Source organism: Haliotis cracherodii, unplaced genomic scaffold (assembly GCF_022045235.1).
Source record: "Haliotis cracherodii isolate W230 unplaced genomic scaffold, xgHalCrac1.p SCAF_12, whole genome shotgun sequence".
Lineage (NCBI taxonomy): Eukaryota > Metazoa > Mollusca > Gastropoda > Lepetellida > Haliotidae > Haliotis > Haliotis cracherodii.
In genome coordinates, this window is record NW_027266267.1 from 10,628,899 (window position 1) to 10,646,208 (window position 17,310).

Genomic DNA, 17,310 nt, shown 5'->3' on the forward strand with positions numbered 1-17,310 from the left:
ATGATTGCACCTTCTAGATTGAGTGGTGAGTTGTATAAATCAATAATAATTGATTGGAAATCATCCAGATTTGTACACGTTTAATGACACATTGATGTGAATAGATACTAACTTCACAATGGGCTGCAACAATGCCACCAGCACGCCTAGTGTATCCCCGGCTAAGTTATGTCATTTATACATTTATCATCTCTCGCGGAGGGTATTTGTCGTCCCTCAGATATGATATACGTCATCTCCTTGATAGGGTCTAACTCGCCTCTCATATATGGTAGAAGTCTCTCAGATAATATATATCGGATCTCAGACAGGATATACATCGTCTGTCTAAAGGGGAGTAGTCATCTCTCAGATTGGGTATGTCGTCTCCTAGATGGGATATATGTCATCTATTGGATAGGATATACGCCGTCACTCAAATAGGACTTACGTCATCTCTCTAATGATATATATCATTTCTCAGGCAGGAACGTCGTCTCTCTGATAGGATACAAGTCGTCTCCCTGACGTGATATATGTCATTTCTCTGAGGGTAGAAGTCGTCTCTCTGATGAGGTAGAAGTCGTCTTTCAGGTAGGATATACGCCATCTTTTAGGTGAGATAAAAGTCTCTCTAGGATAGGTCTTGTAGGGAAGACGCCGTCTCTAAGGTAGGCCTCTTAGATATGGTCTTACTCGCCACTCGTATGGGAAAGACGTCGCCTCTCAGGGTAGAAATCGTGTCTCAGAAAGGGTATGTTGCTTCTCTGATAGTATCCATATCGTCTCTCTACCAGGATAGTCGACGTCTCCCTCATGGCATATACGTCGTCACTCTGATAGTCGTCTCTCTGATGAGGTAGAAGTCGTCTTTCAGGTAGGATATACGCCATCTTTTAGGTGAGATAAAAGTCTCTCTAGGATAGGTCTTGTAGGGAAGACGCCGTCTCTAAGGTAGGCCTCTTAGATATGGTCTTACTCGCCACTCGTATGGGAAAGACGTCGCCTCTCAGGGTAGAAATCGTGTCTCAGAAAGGGTATGTTGCTTCTCTGATAGTATCCATATCGTCTCTCTACCAGGATAGTCGACGTCTCCCTCATGGCATATACGTCGTCACTCTGATAGGATATACGTGGTCACTCTAATAGGATATACACCACTCTCTGATAAGGTAGACGTCGTCTCTTAGGCTGACTGTACATCATATGTCTGACATGATCCTACTCGCCACTCATATAAGAAAGAAGTCGTCTCTCAGTGTCTACGTCGTTTCGCAGATAGGGTTGAAGTCGTCGCTCAGGTACGGTATGCCGTTTCTCTGATAGGAGATATATCGTCTCTCTGCTAATACATTCGTCGGTCTCTCTAAAAGGATATACGTCGTCTTTTTGATAGAATATACGTCGAGTCTCAGATAGGGTAGAAGCCGTCTCTCTGATAGGATATACGTCGTCTCTTTGATAGCATATACGTCGAGTCTCAGATAAGGTAGAAGTCGTCTCTTAGGAAGGTTATACGTCGCCTGTCTGATATGAACGTGAAAGGGTAGTGTTATATGTGCTGATTTATGTTTTAATATAGGGTGTATACATTTACCTGATGATCAGTATAAAAGATGCAATTATACTTGACTTGAGGTAAGGAGCATTCAGTTGAGTGAATTCCTTGTTATGTAATTGAATGTTCAACATGTGATCTGATTAATTCAAGCGAGTAGCATTTGTGTATCAGTGAACGTAGGTAGGTAATCGGCAAAGCATTTTAAAACTCTTGTGATTGTTGTAGAAGGACAGTGGTGTTTGTCACTTAATGTGGCACGGCTTCCATTGTTGCCTCTTCCTGTTTTATCTATGATGAGGACCTTATTTCTTGTTTGTGAATTTGCATCCATGGCAATGCTCGGTAAACAATGTACCACTGTAAAATAACGATGTCTGATCCGGAATTGGGAGAATTATACCACTGGTGATTATGACTTTGCATATTGATATTGCCATATTGCTTTGCCGACAGTATAGCTAGGGTGCCCTTAGTTGTTATATTAAACAGTATTGTGTGTAATGAATTATTCTCAGTGTAGTGTTATCTTATTCATCGTAACCGCAGTTAGATTGTTGTGTAATCAATTTTAATTGAGTGGTTTTCAGGTACACCCTTTTGCTTCACCATCACTCGTAACAGTAGAAGTCGTCTCCCAGAGTGGATATAGGTCATCTCCCTGACGTGGTATACGTCGTCTATCCAAAAGGGTCTAACTCACCTCTCATATAGTGTAGAAGTCGTCTCACAGATAGGGTATGTCGTCTCTCAGATAGGATGTGTTTCATCTCTCACATAGGATATACGTCGTCTAACTGATAGGACATACATTCTGTATCTCAGAGGATATACGTCTCTCTGAAAGAATATACGTGACACCACTTGATGCCAATAAATACCATCAAGACACCGCATCAGCACAGCGGCCCAAGATCGCTATGTCCTGGCACTTTAACATGGATGCTGCACGCAGGCACATAATGCTGACTCCGAACAGACAAGTCCCAGTTTTATTCCATAAAGTCCGCGTGCAAGGCAGGGTAACAGCAAGTGGGGATACACACAAACTTACATAAAGCAGATATGAACACTTTACATCACAATTGTTGAAAGCCGTCTTCTGTCAAGACAAAAACATGTTGTACACGTGATTACATTTCATTACAGTGTTAATCAGCGTCCTCAGTGAAGGCATATAGATTTCTCTTGGAGAGGTGAGTAAGACGAAGGGACATAATCTACTATGTTTTATTCCGTTTTTTGTCTGTTATTAGAAATTGCGTTTAAAAAATATTACAGCTAAATTACGGGGGTTGATCATTGAATCTGTTCATGTTTTTAATCAAGTGATTTCATGCACTTCGTGAGATAAAATCCGTTTTATTGTGGCCAAGTCATGTTTTAAGTATTTGTACATATAAGTTAGATATTTTAGATGTTTCATTTTAGCTTTAAACTTTACATACAGTACCCTACAAACAAACCTTTAGAGTTATACAAGCCCTCAATACAATAAGCCTATCCCTGCACCCTGCATTTAACAATAGCCACCTTACTGGGTCAGGCCAGGTTCTGACCCATGCGTATGCACACTGCACAAGTTTCTTTTGTCTGTCTGCTTTAGTTTCTGTGGTCAGCTTACTATCTATTGTGTATGTAGATTTAAAGGTTTCTGTCCGGCATATCCTGTTGGCAGTTGTACACAATTATTCAAGGAGGTCACTTAGATTTGTATTAGATCGTTTTCCTTCATATCAGCCCCTTGCTGATTGTGGATGTTGAACATTGTACATTCAGGGAACTCGATGTTTGTGTATTGAGGATTTCATTATCCAGGTTAGTTTCTATGGGCTTAGTATTTCATCTATTGTATATATGGTCTTGTACATATTGTATTACTTAAGAGGTGTTAAATTAATGCATCAGTGTATAAGTAAACCTAGCTGGTAGTTAAAGTAAAGTAGGTATTTCAACTATCATTACAGTTGGTTGTATGTAGAATTTATTTAATTTCAATCTAAAATGTATCATATTGCATCTTTACAGTATGTTATCTTCTTAAATACTGCATTACTAGTATACACTTTACTAAACTAAATTATTATTTAAACATGTTCTTAAACCTATAACTGTCTGAACGTGGTATGAAATAAGAACGTATGTATGGGAGATCGGTTGTTTTTATATCTTATTTTATATGGCCATTATTAGTATTGTCAAGGTTGTATTTCAACTTGTTATAGAATGATGTGACCGTAAACAACATTGAACGTGACTGCGAACCACTGAGATAAGCTCATTGCCACACATTGGTAAGTGGGGAACATAATTATATATATGGTTCAAACTAATAACTAGTATATTGTTATCCTTCTAACTTAATGTTTTGTGTGAATTTAATGTATTCTCAAAGTATTTACAAATGGCAATTTTATATAGTTATTCAGAAATAGTTTACAACCTGCTATTTATATTTAAGGATTTATTCATGCTAGTGCTAATGTGCTAGCTGATAAGATGAAGTCTTGTAATTGTGTTTAATCTCCATGTTCTGCTACAAAAATACTTATGATGTTTGCATTATATTTTCAGGGTTTAATATGATTATTATCTACTCTCGGAATAAAGATGGTTGTCATGTGAACTGACGAGTAGCGTCGTGTTGTGTGTGCCCCACCAACATCCACCCCTTACCCGCTACTACATTTTGGAGCCCCCAGTGAGGAGTGACAACCAGAGAGTGACACCCGTCCCCTGGAGACAGACACCGTGAGAGACACCATGTTATGTGGTGATATGTGAGCCAGTGACTATATGATTTTTGTGACATCTGACTGTATTCGGTGCTAGTGCCACTGACTATGATATAAGTGGGAGTATATTGGTGCTTGTGCCATTCAGTGACTCTGATCTGCAAGACTACAAGTGGGACTACCATGCATTAGCCCAAGTGACTTTGGGCCACAAGTGACTTTGTGCTACAGACTTTCGTGTGATTTATAGGCTTCATATGTTCATGTAATTTATATTTTGATAACTATTTTGAGAACAGCTTTCACAGTAGGACCACTCGGATTTTACGAGTACACCAGGATGCCCTTTGGTTTGTGTAACAGTCCAGCAACGTACCAGAGATTAATGAACGAGTGTTTTGATGGGCTTCATCTCAAGATCTGCCTAATCTACATAGATGACATCATTATCTTCTCGGACACATATGAAGAACACTTGGAACGACTTGACCGAGTTTTCGAGAGAATCAGAGAGTGTGGCCTGAAGTTAACACCAGATAAATGTTCTTTCTTCAAGGAGAAGATAAAGTTTCTTGGACATGTTGTGTCATCGAAAGGAGTTGAAGCAGATCCAGATAAAGTACAACGTATCAAGGATTGGCCACGTCCTATAACACCAGAGCAAGTTCGCCAGTTCTTGGGCTTCGCTGGGTATTATCGTAAATTTGTGAAGGACTTTGCCAGAATTGCTCAACCACTCTCAAGCCTCATGCCAGCTCCCAAGGAATGCAAGAGGACCAAGAAGAAGACATACGTTTGTAAGCCATGGTCTTGGGGTCCAGAACAAGAGTCAGCTTTTCAGACATTGAAGGATGTTCTTTCATCACCACCAGTCCTAGGATACCCAGACTACACGAGGAGTTTTGAACTTCATACAGATGCTAGTACTCACGGACTTGGCGCAGTTCTATACCAGAAGACAGACGACGGGAAGAAGCAAGTGATTTGTTATGGAAGTCGCGGGTTGAGTAAGTCAGAGAGGAATTACTCTGCACACCGGTTGGAGTTCTTGGCCCTCAAGTGGGCAGTGACTGAGAAATTCCGGGATTACTTGTACGGCAATACCTTCACTGTATTTACTGACAACAACCCACTGACTTACGTGCTCACCACTGCCAAACTCGATGCTACTGGCCATCGTTGGTTAGCTGCACTTGCAGCTTATAACTTCCACATTATGTATCGCCCAGGTCAGAGTAATGCAGATGCAGATGGATTGTCCAGGCTTCCAGGATTGTCAAGAAAGGAAGAGGAAGGATCACAGGTTCCTATAGAATCTGTCAAAGCTGTTTGTAATGTAATCCATTCTCAACCCTTTGTAGAAACCCTGTGCCTATCAGCTGAGGTCATAGATATCGAATTAGACCAAGGACAAGACATCCGCCTCATGACTGACAGAGACTGGAGGAACACACATTATCAAGATCCGACTCTCAGGCCATGGATAGCCAATGTGCGAGCTGGTCTCAAACCAAAAAAAGACATGATTCCATCAACAAAGACGGATGCAACTCTGTTCAAGGCTTTTGACAGACTCATCCTGAAGAATGGAGTCCTTTATCGACAGGTCACCATAGGAGAAGAAAAGAGACTACAGCTGGTTCTCCCTGCCTCCTGTGTAGAAAGAGCCATGATAGGATGCCATGACGAAGTGGGACACCCTGGAAGAGACCGCACTCTATCACTTCTGCGAGACCGATTTTTCTGGCCAGGGATGTCCAAAGATACTGAAGCGTGGGTACGTGCTTGTGGAAGATGCCTCAGAAGGAAGTCTCCTACCAACGCCAGAGCACCTCTTGTGAGCATCAACACCAGCCAACCTCTGGAGTTAGTGTGCATGGACTTCCTTTCACTGGAATCATCCCAAGGCTACGAGAATGTGTTGGTAATTACAGACCACTTTACCAGGTATGCCATGGCCATTCCCACACGGAACCAGACAGCCAAGACAACTGCAGAGGCTTTCTACACCCACTTTGTTCAACACTATGGAATGCCACAGCGTCTCCACACCGACCAAGGAGCAAACTTTGAGGGCAAGCTCGTGAAGGAATTATGTGACTTACTGAACATCAAGAAGTCAAGGACCACTCCATACCACCCTATGGGCAACGGCATGTGTGAGAGATTTAATAGGACCCTCTGTGACATGCTTGGCACCCTATCGCCTGACAAGAAACGGGACTGGAAGAATTATGTGGGACCTTTAGTTCATGCTTATAACTGCATCCGCCACGAGACCACTGGCCAGACACCCTTCTTCCTTATGTTTGGACGTGAACCCAGATTACCAATCGACCTTGCTTTTGGACTGGAGCTCAACAGAGAGAAGAAATCAGTGTTTCAGTACACCAAGGCCCTCAGGGAACGACTCCGGAGTGCTTATGAGCAGGCAGCCAAGACCACACAAGATGCTCAAGGTCGACAGAAGGCAGGTTATGACCTGAAGGTTAGAGGCGGAACCATAGAGGTCGGAGACAGAGTGCTGGTCAAAGCTTTGGCTTTCGATGGACGACATAAACTAGCAGACCGATGGGAAGAGGATGTTAATGTAGTTCTGGAACAGCCAAATTTAGACATTCCTGTGTTTGTGGTCCAGAAGGAATTTGGTGAAGGACGGAAGAGGACCTTGCACCGGAACCATCTCCTGCCCATTGGAGCCATTTCACAGTCAAAGGATGCCAAGGTCAAGCAGAGGCCAACTCCAGCTCCTAGACGAAGGACATCAACTGTGTTATCCCCAGCATACACTCAAGACGCGACATCAGAGATGTCTACTTGAAATGAAGATATCATGGAGATAGGAACATTTACAGTGCCTGTTCAGACGTCCCAAGATACAGCAGACGTTCATGGCTCCACAGTGATGAACGCAGAATCTGCAGAGAGGGATGAGGAATCTACCCAAGCAAAGACTGGTGACGACCAAGAACTTCTTGAGGTAGAGGGATCTTCTTCTGGTGGCGACGGTCACTCGTCAGTGTTGTCAGAGGAACAGCAGGACACAGAAGAGACCCGTGAAGAAGAAATACAGGAACTTGATGAGGACGAAACTGAACAGGAGGAACCTGGGGCTCAGACCGCTTCAGGGATAGATGACGAAACATCTGCTGCTGCAACTGCATCGATATTTCCAACTGCATCTGCACCTAGACGTTCAGGAAGAGACTCATATCTTATTTTATATGGCCATTATTAGTATTGTCAAGGTTGTATTTCAACTTGTTATAGAATGATGTGACCGTAAACAACATTGAACGTGACTGCGAACCACTGAGATAAGCTCATTGCCACACATTGGTAAGTGGGGAACATAATTATATATATGGTTCAAACTAATAACTAGTATATTGTTATCCTTCTAACTTAATGTTTTGTGTGAATTTAATGTATTCTCAAAGTATTTACAAATGGCAATTTTATATAGTTATTCAGAAATAGTTTACAACCTGCTATTTATATTTAAGGATTTATTCATGCTAGTGCTAATGTGCTAGCTGATAAGATGAAGTCTTGTAATTGTGTTTAATCTCCATGTTCTGCTACAAAAATACTTATGATGTTTGCATTATATTTTCAGGGTTTAATATGATTATTATCTACTCTCGGAATAAAGATGGTTGTCATGTGAACTGACGAGTAGCGTCGTGTTGTGTGTGCCCCACCAACATCCACCCCTTACCCGCTACTACATTATTACAAAATACATCAAGCCTAACATTCCCCTTCAGTCATCCAGCCTCTTCGGAACCTCACTTGTCTTCATTTTGTTAGTCTATAAATCTGTTGCATTTAAGGTCATGAACACAACTTGCCACCAGTCCCGACACTTACTCCAAGACACGTGCTTACATATGCATGTGACTGACGTTAACTTCCGTTAGGGGAAGGGGCACAACTCTTAGTGTATTATATACTAGTTCCTATTACGTAACGTACATTTTCCATCATGTTGTTTATGAGTTCGAACCCCACGGACACAACATATTTTCCAGGTATATTTTTACTGTATAAAGATCGCAGCATACCAAGCTTGTGTCATGTAGTTGGGGATTGCGTTATTACCACACCACCAATTTAGAAATTTCAAAAGTTATTCAAAACCTGTATTTTTTTCTAATTGTAAAAGCTGAAACTGAAGAAAATTAAATGTACAGGTTACTATGTAAGTGTATTAATCGTGGGCGCGAGTTCAGCCCCATTTCACCTCAGATAAAGTTGATGTTCTCCTCTGTTCATGAAGCTGTTGAGAAACATTCTGCTTTACTGTTTGTGGATGATTGTTTTCAATGTAAATTATTTTGTGATGTGATTCATGGCAGGGACGAGATAGACAGACGTAAAACATAAAACCGAAAGTCTTCTCGTGCAATAAAAAAGCTTTATTTTAAAAAGGGAAACGAGTAATATCAACAATGAAATTTAATACACAAGACCATCATATGATTCAATAAACATTCCTGAAACAAGGGCATCATTACAGCAAAAACATCAATTTCGCCGTCAATGGGTACAATGTGTGAAGCCCATTTTTGGTGTCCCCAGCGTGATATTGCTGGAATATTGCTACAAGCGGTGTAAAACCATACTCGATCACTCACTGTGAACAGAACATAAAGATTGATTCAATTGACTACATGAGAAGCGTAATGTCGTATGATTAATGTTCAACCTTCGCCTCCTTTGACCTATTTTGATTTGTTCCGTTTCGTGTTCCCATGTTTTGTCAGGCGAAATATTGACTTGCCTTTGCATGTATTTTGTGATGGGAAACACCGGTGGTGATAATAATAACCTATTCGCGAACACCTGGTATCATCTATTTGATAGTGATTCATAAACACATGCTCGTGATACAGTCGGAATTGTACAATCGACTGTGGTTTGTCAACTTATTTTGTTGTGATAAAATGAGCTGGTAGAATACCCTTACAATATATTTCCTTTGCATTATTGCTTACAGGTACTTGCAACGCACACACAAGGATGTCATATCACTACCAGGGGCGTAATGTTATCATTGAATGTACAGTTAGCTTCCTGAAACATTTACAATGTTCCGTAGTTGTTGTATGACATTGCATTGTTAGGTGTAACTATTTCACAATGATGCACAGGAAAGTATTTTATCAATTGCAAATTTATCATTCATGTGACAGGTGTGGTTATAATTGCGTGACACACGGAACGTGAGGCATGCTTTAAACTACATGCAATATATCCTCAAAACGTGTTGAAGAATGTTTCTTTAGATAAGCTCACAATTCATGAACGAAACAAAACATGTATGTGTGTGTATATGTATGTGTGTGTATGTATGTATGTATGTATGTATGGATGTACGTACGTACGCACGCACGCACGCACGCACGCATGCCTGTCTGTGTGTGTGCGTGCGTGCGTGCGTGCATGTGTGTATGCATGCATGTATGTATGTATGTATGTGTGTGTGTGTGTGTGTGTGTGTGCCCTTCATGGATGTTGCTGCTACTACTCTGTCAGTGTACTTCAGACGTATATTCCTGATATCAGATATCACTTGGAGTGAACATGTTGCCCTCAGTCGCGTGTTGTTAATGCACACAGGTTAGGCTGACCGTCGAGTGTTGCACACATGCTCTTATTACCCATGTGTGTTTGTGTGCAATCTTATTACAATCAGATATATTACTCCGATGCAATACCTCTATGTGTGAATATCTTGGGACACTGGACGCCGCGTCAGTGGACTTCAGACTGAGCCTATCTGTGTCGAAGCTTCTATTATATACTCGGTATGAAAAAGGTGAATTCAGACCAGAATATATATTCTGCGTCTTGAAAAGAAATTTAATTTGGGAATTCCGATTGTATAAACATAAAGTCGCTCTAAAATGTCTTTAAGGTCCATGGCATCCACACAGAGAATGGTGAACTATCGAGGGTTGCAGGAACAGCAGAGGTTGTTCGTTTGGGAAATATTCTAACCTAATCATTACATTCCTCTTTTCCTTCTGTTAGTGTTAATGATATTATTGATATACATTGTACTAACATATTGGTGGCAATGTGCTTTTGATGCTCGGCTTCGTTGTTGTGAAATAGCATAATGTTATCTGGTATACAGTCCATTAAGATTCAACTTACTTTATAATAAATGTTGTATACAACGTATGTGAATGGTCAAACCCTATGCTGTTGTTCATAATTCTACCATGAATTTGGAAATTACTAGATTCCGATCGGTCAATCAGAGGCTATTAAATCACAATAAACCCCCTCTGATTGAAACAGCTGGTTTGATTGACGTGCGATGTAGAGCAAAAGCCTTGCAAACCTTGCTTTGTTTTCTTTTGGGATGCCCACCTCATGTTAGCTTACCAAGTTGCCGTGCTTATATGCTTTTAGTGCCTGTCACATGTTCGAGTGAAGTATTACTATGTAAACAAACTACTTAAGTATAAACAGCGCCATATGTTGTTCGGTGATTCCGTAATTCAGATCGATAACCCACTCAAAACACAGGACTCAACCCATGCCGCTTCACTCAGTATATTTGCTAACACCAAAGAGTACGCGTTTCATTTAGTCAATTGGGATAAACATCGCGTTCGGTTCCAAATTCAATTTCGCACGGTTAAATCTACTGGTAACCTACCTCTACATTGTAAATTCAGTATGTTTATCTCCTAATTATACCAATGTATTGGTGTAATCTACTGTTGCAACTAGGCTTCAATGTTGTGAATTAACATAATGTTACCTGGTAAAGAGTCCATTAAGATTCAAATTACTCTATAATAAATGAGGCTACGCTGTTGTTTTCAACGAATGTGAATAGTCAAAACCGTTCCGGCTACTGATAATGAGTTGTGAGGAAATATTTGCAGATAACCAAATTGAGTATAGCTATTGATCACTGTGACTGAATGGAAAGATTTCCGATTAATCAACCGAACACACTATTCCTCTGTCAACACGCAAAACCGGTGTACTTAATGACTTAAATGGCGGGGACTTCGTACGGTGTAGAATCAGACTGACTATTTATCTGCCAACACGCAGTTTACTACCTCGTACCCGTTCCCTTGGAATAAACTTGGATTCTCAAATGGCGGGGGCTTCGTACTGTGTAGAATATGGCTGACGCATGTTTTCTAATCTTTGTGCCACTTTTGGCTTTGTATTGTAGCTATTTTGCTGTACCACAATGACACTGTGAAAGCCTTTGCATTTTAATTGTAAGATCTACTTAGAGGCTTTTCATTTGAACTGAAAGACCACGTTTTGGACATGAATCCAGTGTTATATGACTGCACTCTGTACAGGTCGTTTCTGGAGCAGGCAATCAATTGAGCCCCAAATCACTCAAAAAGGATATGATAACACGCATTAAATCGTCCCTGATCACAAGCATAGGTTTCTGTGGACCAAAATTATTATCTGTGTTATATATTTATCTGAAGGCATTCCTTATAAGGTTGAATTAATACATTGACTACCACCAGAGAGTCGACTGTTAATATTTAAAAGCTTGAAAAAGTAATAATTAATGTACAAGAAATAACTAAAATATAACTGTGATCTACGCAGTAATCTTGCAAACGTTGAGTCATTGTCAAAGTCAAACCAATCAATAGTTTGCGTGATGTGAATTTCAAAATATCAAGCATTTATTTCATCGTATGTCCATGGTTAAGTAAATAGAGCGTCTGCCCCGAGCGCGGTAGGTCGTGGTTCGATCCCCTGGTCGCTTAATACATAATATATTTGTTAAAAATATGGTACAGCAACGACTTGAGTTATTTTCTGTTCTTCGAGTGTGGATACTGTGGCATCGTATCTTAGTTGGCTCTATAAAAACAAGTTGGAAGTTGCACAAACAACCACACACACACGCGCATGAACGTGGCTATAGAAGTGTAGGCAAATTCACATCACCTAAGACTAAATCCATCAACTAATCAATCATCTTTCAGAGTCTCGCTGCAGACAGGAAAGGACTCCCTGTATACTGTTGATGGAAGCAGATGTGTCAACGAGTATAGCACAGATCAACGTCGTATCCTTGTATGCGCGTAGCATTGCCAATCCATGTGGTAGTGACGACTATTAAATCAAAATAATACATTGCTGCCATTATAATCAGTTGCTGCTTCCGTAGCAGCAACTTCTACTGTTGTGTTGGTGTTTGTGTATTTGGTCGGACGTTAATGTGTATTTGTGTAAACGTGTAATCGGCAACTGCGCATAGGCGATGGAATAAATGAGTTAGTTTTCAGAACACAATTGGAAGATGGTGCAAGGGAGGTAACTCTCTCTACCTTACAGTGATCTCAGATGAATATATACTCAAAAAAAGAAACCTGACACTGACTTTCAAAATATAAAGCGATTGTTTCAAAATAGGACACAGAAACCATAATTGAAACACTGTTTGACGATCAATGTACACAATGTTCAAAACATTAATCGTGTCACCTAGACAAACACACGTACACGATACACTTCAGGTCAGAGGGGTACAGAAAATTTCAGTATCGGTTGTGCCAACCACTTGCATTAATCACTGCTTGCCACCGACGACCCATAGATGCAATCAAGTTGTCAATAACACGCTGTTGGATGTGCAGCCATTCATGTTGAAGTGCATCAATAAGCGCCGGAAGTGTTTGGGGCGGTGGATTCCTTCTGCGAACGCGTCGATCCAACTCGTCCCACAGATGCTCAATCGGGGACAAATCTGGTGACCGGGCTGGCCAAGGTAATGTTTGGATGTTGTTGTGCTGTAAGAAGTCCTGACAAACACATGCAATATGCGGTCGAGCGTTGTCCTGCTGGAACTGTCCGCCCTGAACGTTGAAGGTTGTTGGATAAAGTCTCTGTAACGTACACCTGTCAATGCCACATGCAGGAGAGGCGTACTACCTCCCGCCGCCAAATGGGACAACCTGCTGCACACAGTTTGGGGCGTAACGTTCACCCCGACGTCTGTAGACACGTGCGCGCCCATCAGCATGTGTGAGTAGGAAACGGGACTCGTCAGTAAACAGTACATTTCTCCACCTTGCACATGCCCATCTAACCCTCTGTTGGCACCAAAGCAGACGGTCCGCCAGATGACGTGGGGTCAATACATGACGTCGAACAGGTCTTCGTGCAAAATGTCCAGCCTCCCTCAGTCTGTTGCGTACCGTTTGATCTTATATTCTGCGTATCCCGTGGCTTTGGTAGTGCGGTCTCGAAGGTGTCGCAGCCGGATGTATCGATCTTGTGCTTGGGTTGTCACCCTTGGTCTTCCTGACATTGGTCTGTCGTCAACTCTGTTGGTGTTGATGTATCGGGTCCACAGTGCGGAGATTGTCTGCCTAGATACGCCAAAGTGCCTGGCCACTTCTTGCTGAGTTGCTCCAGCTTGTAATCTCCCAATGGCGTTGTTCCGTTGAGCTGCATTCAGTCTTGACATTCTGTCACCACCTCTACTGCCGTTATAAGGACTGTATGAACAACCGTTGATGTGAATTTTTATACCCATTCAGCAGGGGGGCCTGCATGCCTAAATGCAGGATCCTGTGCTGCACGTTTTTTTCCAGACGGTTGCGTTTGGATGAAGCTGATCCCTAAACGTTACGTTTATGTGCTTTGCATGTGTTTTCGCGAATTATAGGCACATCATCTTTCTGTTTGACTTATTTGGTTCTCATTTAATGTAATTATTTTAGATATTTGGGAAAAAGTGGTTTTACATCTATGTCAAATTTCTTTTTTCTGAAGAGTATATTTTAAATGCTTTACGAGAACTGTATATTTGATTTTTCTGCATCGCAGTCAGCAAAACTTAAGCTATAAAGACGGCGATCAAGATGTTTGACTTGCATTTAAAAGTCGGATAGCAAACTGATGACAGGATAGAAGTTGATCAACTTCCTTCTCATTGTCATTGCAGATGCTTAAGTGTAGATTATAACATCGTTATCAGACATGAAATTACCACTTAGTCAAAATCCCAGAAGAATTTAGTTAAATGAATCGTTAATCCGGACATGTGATAATCTGTACTGTTCGGATTAATGGGGTTGAACTATACATGATTAGTTTTGCGTTAGCCTGCTATGTCCACATGCCAACACGAAATGGTGTGACTGACTGACTATGAATACGTACATAGATACGTCTTATTCGTGTTTTAGTTACATACAATATTTACTCAGGGAAAAACGTTTTCTGGGCTTGGTAATGTTTTTAGAAGCGAGCACATTTAAACGCAAAAAAGGTCCGCCAATTAATGCTATGGAATGAGTTGTAATCTATGTATAATCTTTTGTCATATCGAATGCATGTTTATAACATTTTATAAACTGTCATGTGTTTACCTATTTGCATGAAATAACCTACAACCATTACCCCATGCTTGCCAGAAGAGGCGATAATGCTTTTGAAAGATGCAACTAAATGGATCGGGTTGACAGACTCTGTGACTTGGTTGATACGTGTCATCGATCCGAATTGCGTGAATCGATGCTCATGATGTCAATCACTGGATTGTCTTGGCGAGACAGGGTTATTTACAGGCCGCCGTCATATAGCTTGGATTATAGCTGAGTGCGGCGTTAAACAACAAACAAACAACCAGCCAAACAAACAAATGGGGCTTCCTTTACGTTTCTTGACTGACATAAAAGGAAGTATTCTGGATGATTGTACTTGGGACGATACCGTGCGGCTGAACGGAGTTTGACTGTATGTCAGTTAGAGTGAAAGAATGCGCTGTCAACGAGGCGTAAACACCATGTGTCTGCCAAACGGAGGTACTCACATATGTTACCATGTTACCAATCCCTCGCTTTTTCACGTCAGTCATACAACATTGCGACCATGTCTTCACATGATGGTGAAGGGAAAGATATAACAGGCTGATGAAAGGAAAGATATAACAGACTGATGAAGGGAAAATGATAATAGGATGGTGAAGAGAAAGAGATAACAGGATGATGAAGGGAAAGAGGTGATAGGATGAAGAAGGGAAAGAAGTAAGAGGATGATGAAGGGAATGAGATAACAGGATGATGAAGGGAAAGAGATAACAGGATGATGAAGTGAAAGAGATAACAGGACGATGAAGGGAAATAGATAGCAGGATGATGAAGGGAAATATATAACAGGATGATGAAGGGAAAGGGATAACAGGGTGATGAAGGGAAAGAGATAACAGGATCATGTAGGGAAAGGGATAACATGGTGATAAAGGGAAAGAGATAACAGGATGATGAAGGTAAATATATATCAGGATGATGAAGGGAAAGGGATAACATGGTGATGAAGGGAAATAGATAACATGATGATGAAGGGAAGGAGATAACAGGATGATGAAGGGAACGAGATAACAGGATGATGAAGGGAAAGGGATAACATGGTGATGAAGGGAAATAGATAACAGGGTGATGAAGGGAAAGAGATAACATGATGATGAAGGGAAATAGATAACATGATGATGAAGGGAAATAGATAACAGGATGATGAAGGGAACGAGATAACAGGATGATGAAGGGAACGAGATAACAGGATGATGAAGGGAAAGGGATAACATGGTGATGAAGGGAAATAGATAACAGGATGATGAAGGGAAATAGATAACAGGATGATGAAGGGAAACATATAACAGGATGATGAAAGGAAAGGGATAACATGAAGATAAAGGGAAAGAGATAACAGGGTGATGAAGGGAAAGAGATAACAGGGTGATGAAGGGAAAGGGATAACGCTTGATATTTGGTGTACTTTTCCAGTATAAGCATGCCTGTCACTTGGATGTTAATGCCGCAACAAATTAATAGTAACAGTTTGATTGATTTTTTAAAAACATGGGAGACAGGAGGCATTTTATTTTTGACGTTTTATTTTGTTCTTATTGACCTACTTTAGGCATCTGTTTACAATTGCTGTCGACGGGTGCGATTCACATGCATCATGTGTTTTCAGTACGTGTACTGAGTATTTTATCAGGTAGGAACGTAGGAAACTAGGAACGCTCATATTAACGATACTTCTATTTCTAGAAATTGGAGGGCATTAGAATTATGTAAGGCCGCATGTTTTGTTGTCAGGAGGGAGTGGATGAAAATTTATTAATTAAAGTAGCGAATATGGTATCGTATATAAAAAAAAAAAACATCGGAAAATATCATTTTAACCGAATGCTACAAATTGGTCTGTGATAATTTTATTTTAATGAATAGTATAGCCGTGTATAAAATTGCTTCATTGAGAAACTCACTGGCTTGTGATTATTTCTGTAACTGACAGTGTAGCCGCCAATAGCTGCAATACTGCTGATGCAGCTTTATGCAATATTACTCACTCACTCACTGACGGTTATAGTTTCGTTTCAAGCTTTCGGACACATCACTCTCATTGGACATTCATGTACACAATTTCTTTTGTTAAATTATATGGAGCATGTCGAGGGTTTTAATATAAAGTACTTAGGAAAGTGTCGGGAGAGGACCCTGCTCTAGTCCACATAGGACTTTGTGTTTGTAAATTACATAGAACGTTTTTAGCTCAAGTCATAATTTTGTTAAATGCTACTTGGAGAATGAAGAGCATGAAAGAAGCATGACCAAAGGACTACTAACGTGGGCATGCGCCTTGACCTATGATATTACGCATGCGCACGGACAGCGTCTAAAACGCGAGATCGCGAGAAAATGAAATGTCACATTCTCGTGTTCTCGCGATTTCGTGTTTTTGTGGCCTAATTTGACAAGTCGAGATTTCGAGGTTTTGCATCATGTCCGAATGTGGCATTCTCGCGTTGTCAACTTTTGACTGAAAGTGCTTTGTACCAAAAACAAGAGAATGCGAGATCGCCAAATCTCGCCTTCTCGCATTCTCGTGTTTTGGGCATATTTAGCTCATTTCCAAAGGACGAGATCGCGAGAATGCGAGATCGCGAGAATGCGAGATCGCGAGAATGTCCCTTATAGTATTCCATACGTGACACATGGAACGTGAGGCATG

At 40.9% G+C, this 17,310-nt stretch overlaps 1 protein-coding gene across 1 annotated transcript in view; it reads right to left on the bottom strand.

Moving 5' to 3' along the window:
* Positions 1 to 17,310, bottom strand: part of LOC139456997 (zonadhesin-like) — a 387,647-nt gene that overhangs the window by 43,830 nt on the left and 326,507 nt on the right. The window lies entirely within an intron of this gene.